The following is a 16,054-nucleotide window of genomic DNA, read 5'->3' on the forward strand; positions in this document are numbered from 1 at the left end:
AAATAAATAAAAAGTATATATTAAAAAGACTTAAGCAAAATCACCATAAGCATTTGTCATAGGAACTCACATCCTCCTCCTCTTCCAAAACTTACCATTCGGGGTTAATATTGAAAAAGAATACTCCTTGATGCATATAACTCATTTGGAATTTGAGTTCAAGATACTGTGTTCAGTGCCTTGTATCAACTTTACAAAATAATCTCCTTTTCTAAACATAGTCATATGTGTAATCATTAAATCCATTAGTGAAATTATTTTAGATGCCAATGTAACATCTGCCAGTCAAATTATTGTAGTCTCAAGTATATACGCATATACAAGAATAATAATTTAGATTATAAATTATATTAGGGCCATTTTACTTTGTGATAAATTTGTTAATATAATTGCAATACAGTCATGACTTAAAGGTGATACTTTGATATTTTCGAAATGCATTTTCATTTGTACTTTAAATCTGAGTTTATTTCAAATTGTGTATGCCTTTATCTATTCTCTTTTACTACATGTAAGATGTAATTTCTTTACCAAGAAGATTCTAACCTCCAATTCATTTTTCTCTGCACTTACTCCAGACTTCATCTTTGTGTTCATCAAGTCAAACATATTTGCAGCTGATCTCCATGTCTAGATCAAATATTTATTCTTTTCTTTTATGTGCTTGGTACAGTGTCAGATGTAAAACAGTTATTGCAAAATAAGGTTCCTATTCCCAAATAGATAGAGTTTGTGTCTAGTCAGTGACACAAAAACTACTTAAATAAAAATGAAAATAAACTATAGACAAGGTTATAGCAGAGAGATTTCACAGAGTCTTGAAGGAAGAGTGAAAATAGCCAGACAGGGAAAACCATTTCATACAGAGAGAACAGATTTGAGAAGAAAATAAATTTGCTTTACCCAAGAATGTAAAGAAGGGTAGTGGAGGATTTCCCTGGTGGCTTAGCAGTTAAAGGATCTGGTGTCACTGCTGTGGCACAGGTTCGATCCCTTTCCTTGGATTTCTGCATGCCATGGACACAGTCAAAAATAAGAATAATAATAATAAAGTTAGTGGTAGCCATAGGAACAGTGGCAATGAAAAGGCTTTTTATTCTTTTCTAAAAAAAATGGGAAAGCACCAAAGGATTTTTAAGTATTTTTTCTTTGTCGTCTAATGCAGTGGACACTTGCATTCACCAAATTAGGCCTATAAAGGCCCTTCAGAGTTGCCCAAAAAACACTTGCAAAGTTTTTCCTTCATTTGGCTACTAAATACATAAATTTTCAAGCTTTTGCTCACCTCCGTATTTTACTCTTTTATTTTTTGTAATAAAATAATATTGAGCTGTGCTCATATTGAGATGCCCCCTTCATTTCTTTTTTTTTTCTTTTTTATTATTTTTGGTCTTTTCAGGGCTGCACCTGTGGCATATGGAAGTTCCCAAGCCAGAGGTTGAATCAAGCTGCAGCTGCCACAGCCACAGTAGCGCCAGATTTGAGTTGTGTCTGCAACCTACGCCACATCTCACAGCAATGCCAGATCCTTAACCTACTAAGCAAGGCTAGGGATCAAACCCTGCATCCTCATGGATATTAGTTGGGTTCATTACCCCTGGGCCACCAAGGAAACTCCACCCATTCATTTCTACTGCCATTTGTGATTGTATTATCAGAATATTATTTTCGAGTGATTGTCTCCTGATCTTTTCATTACATGTCATCTGTTCTTGAATTTTTCTAAATTTTGTGATTAAATCTGACTACATTTAGAATTTCTTGATTATAATAGTGTCATTTTATGGCAATGTTAATTTCATAAATTGGATATAACTGATTCATAAATTGGATATAACTTTCCAGAATAATAGAAAATTTGGGAATAGAGTAAATTTGTTTGAAAATGAAGTGCAAATATAGACTTCAATAATTAAAATTAAGATAACATTCATTTTTCCAGGATACGGCTTTGATTTTTTTCAGTAATAAATAATAAATAAAACGTATTTTTTATTTAAGTAATAAAAGATCACTGGACCATTACTCTCATTTGAAAAGTGAGGAGAATGAGGTTTGCTGAAATGCATCACTTCCAAAGTTACTTGACTGATAAAGAACACTGAAGTTACAATGCAGTTCTTCTGACTCTCAGTCCAATGTTCCTTCCCTATATCCCTGAAGCTTCCCTTCAGGCTTGGTCCAGGCTTTATCTAGTAAATAAAAATGGTCTGAAATGGATGGGTAGACTGAGGAATGAACCAAAACAGTTTTTGTTGTGTTTCCACTTGCCACACACACTAATCAATGAATTAAGTGAGTGAAAGCATGAATTAACTCATTTTAAGACCAAATCAAAATATTCTGTCCTATTTTGTCATACTTTGTCACCAACTAACCTAATGTTATACCTTACTGAAGTATGTATATTATTTGTGTATATAGATATATAAATATCCAAACTTTCATTTATATTATATGTAAATAACTGATATAATTTATATATTATATATCACATATATGTAACTGATTCATATATATAATATACATGAAAGTTTGAATATATTTATAACAAATACATTTTAAAAGCTGTGTGAAATCAGCTCAATTTGTGATTTAAAAAAAATTGATAATTTGATCATTGGAAAGGGTAATTATATAATTATATTATGATATAGTCCTATTTAAAAAAAAACCTTCTTTAAGCATAAATAGTACAGAAATGCTTGTAAGATCCAGTGGTTTATAATATCAGCCACTGTAAGCTTAAGTGAAAGCAAAATTACTTATTAATGCTCTGGGATGTACTGGAAGAGTTGGTTCTCACATCTTGAAGAAGTGATTTACTGCTCTTACTGAAGCTACAAGGAAAAGTTACAAAAATTCAACCTTCTTTAAGCAGAAAAATAAGAAAAATATAACTAAAGAAAAGTAAGAAGAACAAGTTTCTAAAGAGCCATTCAATATTCTAAAATGTATTTAGTTCCACACAGAAGAAACTGTAGTGAAAATACTCAAGACTATCTGCTGAGGGCAGCTTAAACGGTCTTAGTACGAATTTTATAAAATGTCTCAAAATGAAGTATGAAAGTCTGGTGCAGGGAGTTCCTATCATGGCTCAGCAGAAACGAATCTGACCAGCATTCATGAGGACGTGAGTTCCACCCCTGGCCTCACTCAGTGGGTTAAGGATCCGCTGTTGCCATGTGCTGTGGTGTAGGTTCCGGATGTAGCTAGGATCTGGCTTTGCTGTGGCTGTGGTGTAGGCTGGCAGCTGCAGCTCTGAGTCAACCCCTAGCCTGGGAACTTCCACATGCTACAGGTGCACCCTTAAAAAAAAAAAAAAAAAAAAAAAAAAAAAGAGTTCCAGTCGTGGCACAGCGGAAACGAATCTGACTAGGAACCATGAGGTTTCAGGTTTGATCCCTGGCCTCGCTCAGTGGGTTAAGGATCTGGTGTTGCCATGAGCTGTGGTGTACGTCACAGACGTGGCTCGAATCTGGCATGGCTGTGGGGTGGCTGTGGCCAGCGGCTGTAGCTCCAATTAGACCCTTAGCCTGGGAACCTCCATACACTGCAGGTGTAGCCCTAAAAAAAAGGGGGAAAAAATGTGGTGCAGAAATTTGAAGACAACTTTCGAAGCCTCAAAATATTTAATGATAATATTTCAAAATTTTCTTTCTCTTCCACATTTTTGGATTTATTGTTTTTATCAAAGCTATGAAGAAATATATGACATATCAGGATGGTATGTGTTTTTAAAATAATGAATATATCAAATTTATAACCTTGGCATTTCATGTCCCTAAATCTGGTTGCACATAAAAATATGAACAGAAAACATTGTTGCAAGAATGCAAAGGAATGGGATTCTTCCAGTATAGATAATTGACTTTTCAATCTCCACTATATTTTAGCTTTGTCTCCATTCCATGTAGCCATTTCTTCTTTTTCTTCCTAAGAACTCAACATTAAACATACAGTTTTAATAAGTGGCATCTGTTTTCCCTTTTTTCCTTAGTTTCATAAAGACTTCTAAGCTTATGAAATATGAACATGCCTAGGAACTGAAGATCAAAAGCATAAAACAGTATATCTCTAATATTTATTAATTTTAACGGTTTAACCACCATTTTAGACCAATGCATAATAAATTACTGTGTAAAAGAAGAAAAATAATAATGAAATTTTATTTTAACTGTCCAACTTTAAAATTACACAGCAATTTTTTAAAAAGTTTTAATCCAAATAGACTAGAAAGATACCTATGGCATTCCTGTGACACAGTAAGTACACCATTTAAAATTTTAGCATATGAGAAGAATAATATTCAATAAGCATCTGATATAATTAATCTATGATTGTATTTATCTTAATAATAAACATATATTACATTCATATATAAAAATATATATTTAACTTCCATCATATTACCTTAGTTCTTCCTATGCCATTTCCTCTATACCACTACAAATCAGAAGGAAGACTTACTACCATAAAAATGTGGACTTCTAAGAAAGAGTAAGGATTCTATCTCACTATCCCATTATCATTATCTCTGAAGTTCTACCCCCACTTCCCTGACTGTCCTATAGCAACATGGGCATGGTGTGAATAGTGAGAAAGATTGTAGGGAATCCCAAAAGAGTAACTGATCATGATATTGTTACTCTTTTGAATTATAAGGAAAACTGTGCACCACTTACATTTGCAAAAAGAGCAGAACTTTTTAAGTTTTATCACTTTGTGAAGATTAATTTCTTGCTATTTTCTGGATTAGCACAGAAGTTCATATTAGTGAAAAGTATTCAGGGGGGTAATAGGATGTACAATGTACCTGTCTTTTTGAATCTTCTCCCTCTATTCATGTTTCCCTCATCCCCATCACATTGTGTTGGTAAAATGATACTATTCTATAAAATCCTGAGCAAGAGTTGTCAGAATTACTATGGGATGTGATCAGTCCTCCGTGAGTGCTTCTTTCCCTCTTTTTTCTCCCTTGCTTTCTTACTCTATCCACTCTGGTAAATGGAAAAGATGACATCAAAGAACTGATGTTTCCTTGGACTCATGTTGTATCTGTGACCATGCCATTCATTGTCTCCTTTTTCCTTCTCATATGAGTAGAATTCTCATGAAGTATGGAGTTTCTTTTTTGATAAGTAGGTTAAATGTAGTAGTGTTTTACAGTTTCTAGATGTTGTATAAAGTGAAAAGTTAATATTATTATGTAGAAAGAGAGGAAGGAAGGAAGGGAGAAAGGACGGAAGGAAAAGAAAGGAAGTTTAACTGATATTTTCAATTATTACATACTAAAGCTTATATGTGACATTTCATTTAAGATGCATATTTTTTTTTCACATTTTAACATTTCTGAAATCAGGATGTCCTAAAATCACTTCAGCCAGGAAGCAGTTGTGACATAGTTCTAATTGCCTGTCCATGTGAATCTAAACAAGCAGAAACGGTATTGATGCTTTAAAGTTCCAGAGACAACAGAGGAGCACACTTTTAAGAAATATTGTATCACTGACAGTCTTAATGTCACATAGTACAATTTATATAGAAAAACAAAAATATTGACAACTCTGGGTCAGAATATAATTCAGAAATGTTAGACTTTGAATGTAAAGTTTTATAAATATATTAATTTATTTTGCATGCACACATATACGTAGGGAGGATTTTAAAAATCTATGCATGAAATCAAAAAGACCTTTTAAAATAAGTATAAAATAAATGTCTAAGTGATAAGCATTATGCCATAGTATAGTTGACAGCATTTTTTTCTCTCTTAGTAAGAAATAAAATAGTAATATGTCTTTGGGAAGCAGATACTTAAATTGCTCATCCTCACAAGCCCTTGACCTATCTGTGAATTCTGCTTCACCTATTGCAGCAGTTCCTGTGTTCACTGACAGTGTCCAACCTAAAGAGCCTAGGTTCTATTTTCAGAATAACCCAAAGTAAGACAAATAGCATCTTAGACTAGATTAATCATGGTACATAAAAAACAAGTCTTTTTTTTTCTTTTTAAGACAAAGATAGATATGACACTTAATAGTAAATTAAAGATATCTAAATTAGCTATTCATATTATTCTTAGCTTATAAAATTCCTGTTAACATAAAAATATCAAAACCAGCATCAAAAACCTATTATTCCCACCTTTCTAAATGCCAAAGTGTACTTAATCTCTGGCATATATTACAACCAATATTTTCAATTAATGGAATATAAGAGTGATATATAATTCAAAACACTTGAATTTTATATAGTAATAGAAAACAGATTTTTAAAGCACATTTATGTATGTTATAATCACACACAGGTTTCATCCATGATAAAAACATGCTTAAAATAGTGAGTCATTTATAAGAAACATAAATCCCTAAGCCTTGTACATTTTCTTACATACCTCTACTCTTTCGTACTGGCTAAAAATGGAAATCAGATTTTTCTCATACATGCTTACCAGCAAATTTGTAGTACACATATTTACTCAGAGTAACATGACAAAAAAATTGTTATTGCACACACATCATGTTCAATGTAGTATGTGCTAACAGAAACATCTTAAAATGAGTAAGAAGCAATCATTAGTAAGCACTCATGTTGCCTACTGTAGGAAAATGGCATAAAATCAGTAGAATGAAACTCTCAAAATATAAATACATGTTAGAAAAATCTAAAATGAGGGTCCAATGAAGGTTGAAATCATATTGCTTTAGTGATTTAGAAAGTCTTTCTGTGACATTTCAGTAAAGCTTTAAAAAGTGGGCAGATACTAATCACAGGAGGGAGAAAATCTCTACTAGAAGGACATAAACTGTGAGCAGGCACACAAGGTTGATAACAGCATGCTGGTTCATCAAACCAAAAGCTGCTCGATGTTGCTAAGACATGACGTGAAAGGGAAAATGAAGTGATGATGAGGACCTCTTGCAGAGGCCCTGCATGAGAGGGTAAGGAACAAGTCATGGCAGAGGATGAGTGTGGGGATAATGCAAGCTAAAATACACCAGAGAAGATGGTTATTTGAAGAAGATAATGGTGACCATGTCAAATAATGAGGAAAAAGTTGAAGCAAAAAAATACCTGACAAAAGGTTACTGGCTTAAAATGTCAATGTCCTCTATTACAGATTGTGGAATTTTTATCTCAAGGGGCAAAAAAGAAACCATCAAGAGGGAAAACAAATAACTCCTTCAAGAAGTTTTGAGAAGGTAAAGGAAAAATAAATCTTGTATTTCTTCATTTCTTAATATTTTGCTGATGGATTTTTGTCATTAAGTAAGAAGTGCCCTTTGCAACAAAACTATATTAAATTATATCAGTCAGCCATACCACAGTTTCATTGTTGATAAAAAATAATTTGTGTTTTGGTTTGATAATTATTTTATCATTTCTCTAGCACCAAAGACCCCATATAACATGGTAACTGTGGTTTTGTGTAAGGTAAATGAAGAGATAGTCAACAAATGATAGGAATTAAATTTGCCAATTTTCAAATTCACAACTACTGACTATTTGGAGTTTCCTTTTTTAATAATAAATGTAATAAAATAATGACAAAATAATGAAGATTCTTTATAGGAAAAGAATACACAGATTAAAACTAAAAGAATAAAACACTCATAATCTAAGAATCCAGGGAACACTTTTAATATTTTGAGGTACAGCCTACCAGTTATAAAGAAAAACAAGTATGTGTAAGTTTTAAAATCCTACTCTGTCATCTACTGGCTGTGCCATCTTTTGTAAATTACATAATTTCCCAGAGCCTCAATTTATTTGTAAAATGGATTAAGAGTGTGTAAGAGTGCTGTGAGAATTGACTTATACACATAAACTTCTTAAACTAACACTTGGCAAATACTACTCAATAAAGCTATTATTTTATGAATGAGCACATTTTAGTATGTATGCCTAGGTCAAGGGATAGAAAGGGGTATCATATAATATAGAGAATTTATTAAACTGCAAATATACTTTTATTTATATAGCCATCAAGACAAATTAATTGGCAACCTATTCTATCAAAAGCCAGAGAATAAATATTTTAGGCTTTAAGTGCAATGTGGTCTCCATTGAAGCTATTCAACTTTTCCACTTTAGCAGGAAAGTAGCCATTGATAACACTTATATCTATTAATGATTGTTTTCAAATAAAACTTTATTTATAAAACCAGGTACTGAGCCAGATTTGGTCCAGGGGTGTAGTTTGCTGATCTCTGATGTGGAATATCATTTTATGGTTAAGTAATATAATACGGTAATTTGTTTAGCCAACATCCAATCTTGGAATGTATAGATTTTTTTTTTTTCCCAAAAAATCTGCTTTCACAATCAACCATATCCATTCCAGAGTACTTCTTTAGGTTAAGGAGATTATTTCTTTAGGTTAACTTTTACATACATGTGAAGATTTCATTATGTACACCTTGATATCCAGAAAATCAGTACCAAATTACACTTAATATCACAGTGTTTGAGAGGATCACCTTTCTAATAATCTTACCTAACCTGGTGATATATATCTATATCTATATATTTTTTTAAAGGGGGGAGCATTTTCTTACATATTCTAATCTTCTTAAAGTACATTTATTTAGTTCCTTAAAATCCAAGGAATGAGTATTTTTCATTTTTTATTTCAAATTTAAATGCTATATATAAAAACAAAAATTTATGTTTATCTCTAAGAGAGAAAGTTTTATTATTTAAATCTCACTGTAAATTAAAAATAGGAAAAAAAGAAAAGGGAAAACTATCTGAAATCCTATATTCCTATGATAACTCTAGAATATTTTCTCCAGGAAACTCTTTAATTGATGACGTTTATAAAACTCTTTAATTGATGACGTTTATAAATTCAACACCTAGGCGCTGCCGCTGCTCGCGAACGCCAGCGCCGCCTCCAGCTTGCAAAGCTCCAGCCTGCCAAGCTCCAGCCGAAAGAGAGGGGAGGTAAGTAAGGTCTCCATACTACTGCTCGCACAAAGCAGACAGCCCGCAAACTGACCGGTGGTAAAGCACCAAGGAAGCAACTGGCTACAAAAGCCCTGGCAAGAATGCGCCCTCTACTGGAGGGGTGAAGAAACCTCATCGTTACAGGCCTAGTACCGTGGCACTCCATGAAATTAGACATTATAACAACACTGAACTTCTGATCCGCAAGCCTCCCTTCCAGCGTCCAGTGCAGGAAATTGCTGAGCTCTTCAAAACAGATCTGCGCTTCCAGAGTGAAGCTATGCGTGCTTTACAGGAGGCAAGTGAGTCCTATCTGGTTGTCTTTTTGAAGACACCAACCTGTGTGCTATCCATGCCGAACGTGTAACAATTATGCCAAAAGACATCCAGCTAGCATGCCGCATACATGGAGAACGTGCTTAAGAATCCACTATGAAGGGAAACATTTCATTCTTAAACAACAACAACAAAAATTCTCTTCTTCCTGTTATTGGTAGTTCTGAACGTTAGATTTTTTTTTTTCTCCCATGGGGTGAGAAGGTACCTAAGTATATGATTGCAAGTGGAAAAATAGGTGACAGAAATCAGGTATTGGCAGTTTTTCCTTTTTCATTTGTGTGTGAATTTTTAATATAAATGCAGGGACATAAAGCATTATGCAAGTCAAAATATTTCAGTGAACAAGTTTCGGCAGTTCAACTTTGTAACAATTATAAATCGTAAAATTTTTCTGGACAATGCCAACATTTGGATTTTTTTAAAACAAGTAAATTTCTTTTCTTTTTTTTTTTTTTTTTTGCCTTTTCTAGGACTGCTCCTGCGGCATATGGAGGTTCCCAGGCTAGGGGTCTAATCGGAGCTGTAGCTGCTGGCCTATGCCACAGCCACAGCAACCTGGGATACGAGCTGCATCTGCGACCTGCACCACAGCTCACAGCAACTAGGGATCCTTAACCCACTGAGCAAGGCCAACGTCATGGTTAAAAATGTTTAAAAATTCACATATATTTACAGTTTTTGATATTTCATTCCTTTCTGCATCTCTGTAAACTTCCTAAGGGGAGGATAGTGGGGTATTTTTACTTCTCTTCTCCCATTACTGCCACTTTGCACAACCCCAGCACACAGCACTGATGTATAACACTGTATGAACAGTATTTCCCAAGTCATATTACCCCAGGCATGGATTCACCCTTATCCTTTGCAGTATCAGGTTATTTAGTAAAGGATATCTTCTCTCCCTCTAAGTCTTAACTTTCACCCCCTCTCCTAGACTAAGCCAAAAGTAAAGTATATATTTAAATGCCCTAGAACCAAAATAAATTTTTGTAACAAGGGCTTGGTTTAACTCTCTGGTGTCTCTTTATTTTGATATTTAGGCTAAGTAAAGATTATAATCTAGCCAGCTATTTGATGATTTTATGATTTAAATGAGATGATACAAAATGTTTCAAATATCTTTTGACTCTTGCCTTCTCTCTTCTTCATCTTTTTACTTCTCCCCTGTAATTATTAATTTTTGCTTGGAGTTTAGTAGCATTAGGTTCTTATCTATTATCATTAGGTTTTTCCATTGCAACCAGTTTTCCCTTGTAATTAGTTTGTTCACTTACATTTCAAGAATCTTTATTTAGAACAATAAACTTACATCTACTTTATTACTAAAGATGATTAGATGTTTTTGAAAAATATTAAATTACCAAAATATTACAACAATTTCCATGAAACCAGTATCAAAATATATTGTCTTAGGAGTTCCCATCATGGCTCAGCTGAAACAAACCTGATGAGGGACCATGAGGTTTCAGGTTGGATCCCTGGCCTTGCTCAGTGGCTTAAGGATCTGGCATTGCTGTGAGCTTTGGAATAGGTTGCAGATGCGGCTCGGATCTGGCCTTGCTGTGGCTGTGGCATAGGCTGGTGGCTACAGCTCCAATTGGACCCCTAGCCTGGGAACCTCCGTGTGCTGCAGGTGAGGCCCTAAAAAGACAAAAAGACCAAAAAAAAAAAAAAAATACATTGTCTTAAAGAAGAAGTATAATATCAATTTCTTTTTTTTAAGAAATATATAACATAGGCAAATTTGGAATCCCTAGTATATGGTATTAAAATAGGGACACTCAAAGCTTAGTTCCCCCCTCCTGCACTTTCATTATAGCTACTATAATTAATTTGATACATATCCAGACCAATTTTTTTTTACTTTATATAAGTGCATCCATAAATATTTGGCATTGTGTTTTGTATCACATACTATGTAACGTTCTTTAATCTGTTTTCTTCCTTTTTCATTCAACATTATTATTTGAGCTCTAGTCATGCTGTTAAATATAAATCATTTATTTATTTTAATTGCTTTAAATTGTTTTACCACACAAATATATTATAAATTACGTATGTATTATCTTATTGATGGCATTTGGAATGTTTCCCATTTTTCACTATTACATGCAGCAAGTCTACAATAAGAAGTCTTCACATGAACATATGCCAAAATTTCTTTTGGACATAAACCAAGGACTGAGATTGCTGGGTCATGGACTATGTGAATTTGTAGCATCTATAGGTAACACCAAACTGATGCCCACAGTACCACCATGTACAGTGTAGGACCACCCACCCTGTTTTTACATCCTTACCTCCTTTGGAAAATCTAATAAATGTTAAGTGTTTTGTTAAACATTTTTCATGTTACTTATCTTTCAGATTTTCTCTTCTATAAATTGTTTATTCATCATCTACAGTAATCTGGGATTCCTAAATTATTTCCTAGTTATATATTACTGTGTACTGGATTATGTTAAATGGATCTGGAATCTGTATATGGTGTCTTAGGCTGTGTGGACTGCTAGAACAAAATGCCACAGACTGGGTAGCTCACAAATGACAGAAATTTATTTCTTACAGTTCTGGAGGCTGGGAATTTCAACATTGAGTTGCCAACATAATCACTTCCTATTGAGGACTGTCTTTTTGGTTCATAGCCAGTGCCTTCTCACTGTCTCTTCACATAGTAGAAGGGGATGGGGGGGACTAGAGAGGGTCTTTTATAAGAACATTAATCTCATTCATGAGGGATCAACCCTCACAACTCAAGCATCTTCCAAAGGGTCCACCTCCTAATGTCATCACATTGGGCATTAGGATTTCAGCATATGAATTTGCGGGGAGTGGGGAGCACAAACATTCAGACTATCGCACATGTTTTTGCAGTATCAGTTGGAAAATATTGATTTACTGATTTATACTCACTCTTTCTACTAAATTGTTACCAATCACATTAGAAAAGACTTTACTTTTTTGAGAAGTTCTAGAGCACAAGGTAACAGAAACATGTCTTCCAAAATTCTAACTTTCCAGCTGAAAGCTCACATGTTATTGGCAACAACGGCAGTTGTTTTCATTGAAAAGGCAGGTATACTTTGTTTGGTTTTGAATTTTGCCAGAATGAATGTCAAATATTCAAGTAAACCTATCAGTTATTATTTTTTTTTCAAGTGAAAATTTCATTCAATGAAAAAAAAATGGCTGGTTTGGATGGCAGCTAAATTACAAAAGTGCTTTTCCTCAAAACAAATATTGTACTTCATTATGTGGGAGAAAGTCTCAATGTGTACTTCTTATTCTGTCACACAGAATATTTAAAAAACTTATAGTCCAGCACTGAGATTTAGTAATTTTATATTATTGCTTTATTGAGGATTTTCTTAAGTTAAAATGTTCTTTTTTTATGGGGAATGCATGGCACTTAGGCATTCACAACCACCCAATAATTTGAGCTTGTTGCCACTGTAGTTTAACCTACCACAGCTTGAATATCACCACTATAGTTATCAATACAGAGGAAAAAGGTAAATAACATGCCAGCATTGTTATGAAAACAGTTTTAACCTAATGAATCTCCTGACTGTATCCATGGAACATCAGAGGTCCATGGAGAAGTCTATGAGAATTACTGTATTACATAGACCAACTCTTTCATTAATACTCAACACCAAGGTACTGGTTTTCCAAGGAACATATTTTAAGAAAATTGCTAAGTAAGGTCCCACAGAAAAATTTCTAGTTGTAAACTGAATTTCCTGATCTTTTAATCATTTTCCTTCTTAAAAAAATAAAGCGTTCTATGGTCAATTAATCTTTGACAAGGGAGGCAAGAACATAAAGTGGGAAAAGGAAAGTCTATTCAGCAAGCATTGCTGCGAAACCTGGACAGCTGCATGCAAAGCAATGAAACTAGAACACACCCTCACACCATGCACAAAAATAAACTCAAAATGGCTGAAAGACTTAAATATACGACAGGACACCATCAAACTCCTAGAAGAAAACATAGGCAAAACACTCTCTGACATCAACATCATGAATATTTTCTCAGGTCAGTCTCCCAAAGCAATAGAAATTAGAGCAAAAATAAACCCATGGGACCTCATCAAACTGAAAAGCTTTTGCACAGCAAAGGAAACCCAAAAGAAAACAAAAAGACAACTTACAGAATGGGAGAAAATAGTTTCAAATGATGCAACTGACAAGGGCTTAATCTCTAGAATATATAAACAACTTATACAACCCAACAGCAAAAAAACCAATCAATCAATGGAAAACTGGTTAAAAGACCTGAATAGACATTTCTCCAAAGAAGATATACAGATGGCCAACAAACACATGAAAAAATGCTCAACATCTCTGATTATAAGAGAAATGCAAATCGAAACTACCATGAGATATCACCTCACACCAGTCAGAATGGCCATCATTAATAAATCCACAAATAACAAGTGCTGGAGGGGCTGTGGAGAAAAGGGAACCCTCGTGCACTGCTGGTGGGAATGTAAACTGGTACAGCCACTATGGAGAACAGTTTGGAGATACCTTAGAAATCTATACACAGAACTTCCATATGACCCCGCAATCCCACTCTTGGGCATCTATCCGGACAAAGCTCTACTTAAAAGAGACACATGCACCCGCATGTTCATTGCAGCACTCTTCACAATAGCCAGGACATGGAAACAACCCAAATGTCCATCAATAGATGATTGGATTCGGAAGAAGTGGTATATATACACAATGGAATACTACTCAGCCATAAAAAAGGATGACATCATGCCATTTGCAGCAACATGGATGGAACTAGAGAATCTCATCCTGAGTGAAATGAGCCAGAAAGACAAAGACAAATACCACATGATATCACTTATAACTGGAATCTAATATCCAGCACAAATGAACATCTCCTCAGAAGAGAAAATCATGGACTTGGAGAAGAGACTTGTGGCTGCCTGATGGGAGGGGGAGGGAGTGGGAGGGATCGGGAGCTTGGGCTTATCAGACACAACCTAGAATAGATTTACAAGGAGATCCCACTGAATAGCATTGAGAACTATGTCTAGACACTCATGTTGCAACAGAAGAAATGGTGGGGGAAAAACTGTAATTGTAATGTATACATGTAAGGATAACCTGACCCCCTTGCTGTACAGTGGGAAAATAAAATAAAAAATAAATAAATAAATAAAGTGTTAATAACCCAAGTCCCTGTTTCTAAGGGCTATTTGTTTAGAGTTTCTATTTACATCTCCTTAGTACTGTGGGAGATTTAGCAACATAAACTAATCCCCTACTCAAAGATTTTTAAAATTTAGGAATCTTACCAATTTGACCTTTTGATATGTGTCTTCCTTATATATTTTAGGGAGGATGGTGTTCCTTTGTTTCCCAAAATTTGCAAAAGGAAGATCAAAAGATGTAATGACACTTGCCCCATTAGGAGGCCAAAGGCAACTGTGTCATGATACTCTTTATAACTAAGTTTTACCTTGATCTAGCAAGCTCTGCTTTATAAAAGACTGCTTTTAAAAAGAACGGGAGTCATTCTATTCACTCCATTTGCTAGAGAGGGAGCTCAGAAATTCTCTGCATAATTTTAGCCATAAATGGTGGGCATTCACTTTCCACATCCATTTCCCAACACAGAAAACCAATGACAGCTCAGGCCCTTGACTCTCTAAACAGCAAACATTTTCAACCATGAGGCAAGTGGCTGAAAGTTAACATCCAATTAATGTTTGGAGGTTGTAAAACAGCAGGAATAAAGGTCAAGAAAAGAACTTTTTAATAGGTCTTGAATTTTTATATCCTAAAATTAAATCTCATTGTAATTAAACATATCAGATTATAGTATCTTCTAAGATTGGTAGAGTAATATAGTAAATAAATAATGGAACTTTTCAAAATTGGGAAAGAACCTGAACAAAGATGTTAACTAGATAGATAGATAGAGAGAGAGATAGATAGACAGATATAGAAATATTACTGGAAATGCTTTCAAGGTGAAATCTTGAATATAAAATTATATCTGGCTAGTAAATCCAAGGTATTTCATATTTAATAGTTATTTCTAGTTAAATTTTTGATAATGTATTTTATTTTTGTTCTAGAATAAACAAGCATCACTCTTTAGAAATAAACACTGCGTGGAGTTCCCGTCGTGGTGCAGTGGTTAATGAATCCGACTAGAAACCATGAGGTTGCGGGTTTGATCCCTGCCCTTGCTCAGTGGGTTAATGATCTGGCGTTACTGTGAGCTGTGGTGTAGGTCGCAGACGCGGCTCGGATCCCCCGCATTGCTGTGGCTCTGGCGTAGGCTGGCAGCTACAGCTCCAATTAGACCCCTAGCCTGGGAACCTCCATATGCCATGGGAGTGGCCCAAGAAATGGCAAAAAGACCAAAAAAAAAAAAAAAAAAGAAGAAGAAAGAAAGAAGGAAACACTGCAAAGTATTCTCTTTTTTCCCATCATTTCTATAAAGTTGGTTCTTACATTTTGAGGAAAATGTAATTTGTGTAGTGGGAAGAATTATAGGGGAAAAAAAGCAAAAGTATTTTATTCTTGTTTTTACCTAGGGCTCAGGTCATCAACTCTAGGTAATGTATCTGAATTGTATATGTCTACTTCATAACAATTTGGGGTAAAATAACTATAAGGAAATTAATGGTTGGTGTCTTCACTAGGAATTGCTTGGCAGAACACATGGCTCATTTCTAAGTGCTTACTGCTACTATGAAATCCTCCTTAGCTATAAAAAGGTTCCCATTTAAAC

At 34.5% G+C, this 16,054-nt stretch overlaps 1 long non-coding RNA gene and 1 pseudogene across 1 annotated transcript in view; one reads left to right on the forward strand and one right to left on the reverse strand.

The window, feature by feature from the left end:
• LOC110255496 (uncharacterized) overlaps window positions 1-16,054 on the reverse strand; it is a 714,189-nt gene that overhangs the window by 605,281 nt on the left and 92,854 nt on the right. The window lies entirely within an intron of this gene.
• Window positions 8,840-9,406, forward strand: LOC100736781 (histone H3.3A-like; annotated as a pseudogene).

This window comes from Sus scrofa, chromosome 9 (assembly GCF_054392235.1).
Source record: "Sus scrofa isolate SSC_HxYL_T2T_F1_AM1 chromosome 9, Sscrofa_HxYL_maternal_Yorkshire_Landrace_v2.0, whole genome shotgun sequence".
Classification (NCBI taxonomy): domain Eukaryota; kingdom Metazoa; phylum Chordata; class Mammalia; order Artiodactyla; family Suidae; genus Sus; species Sus scrofa.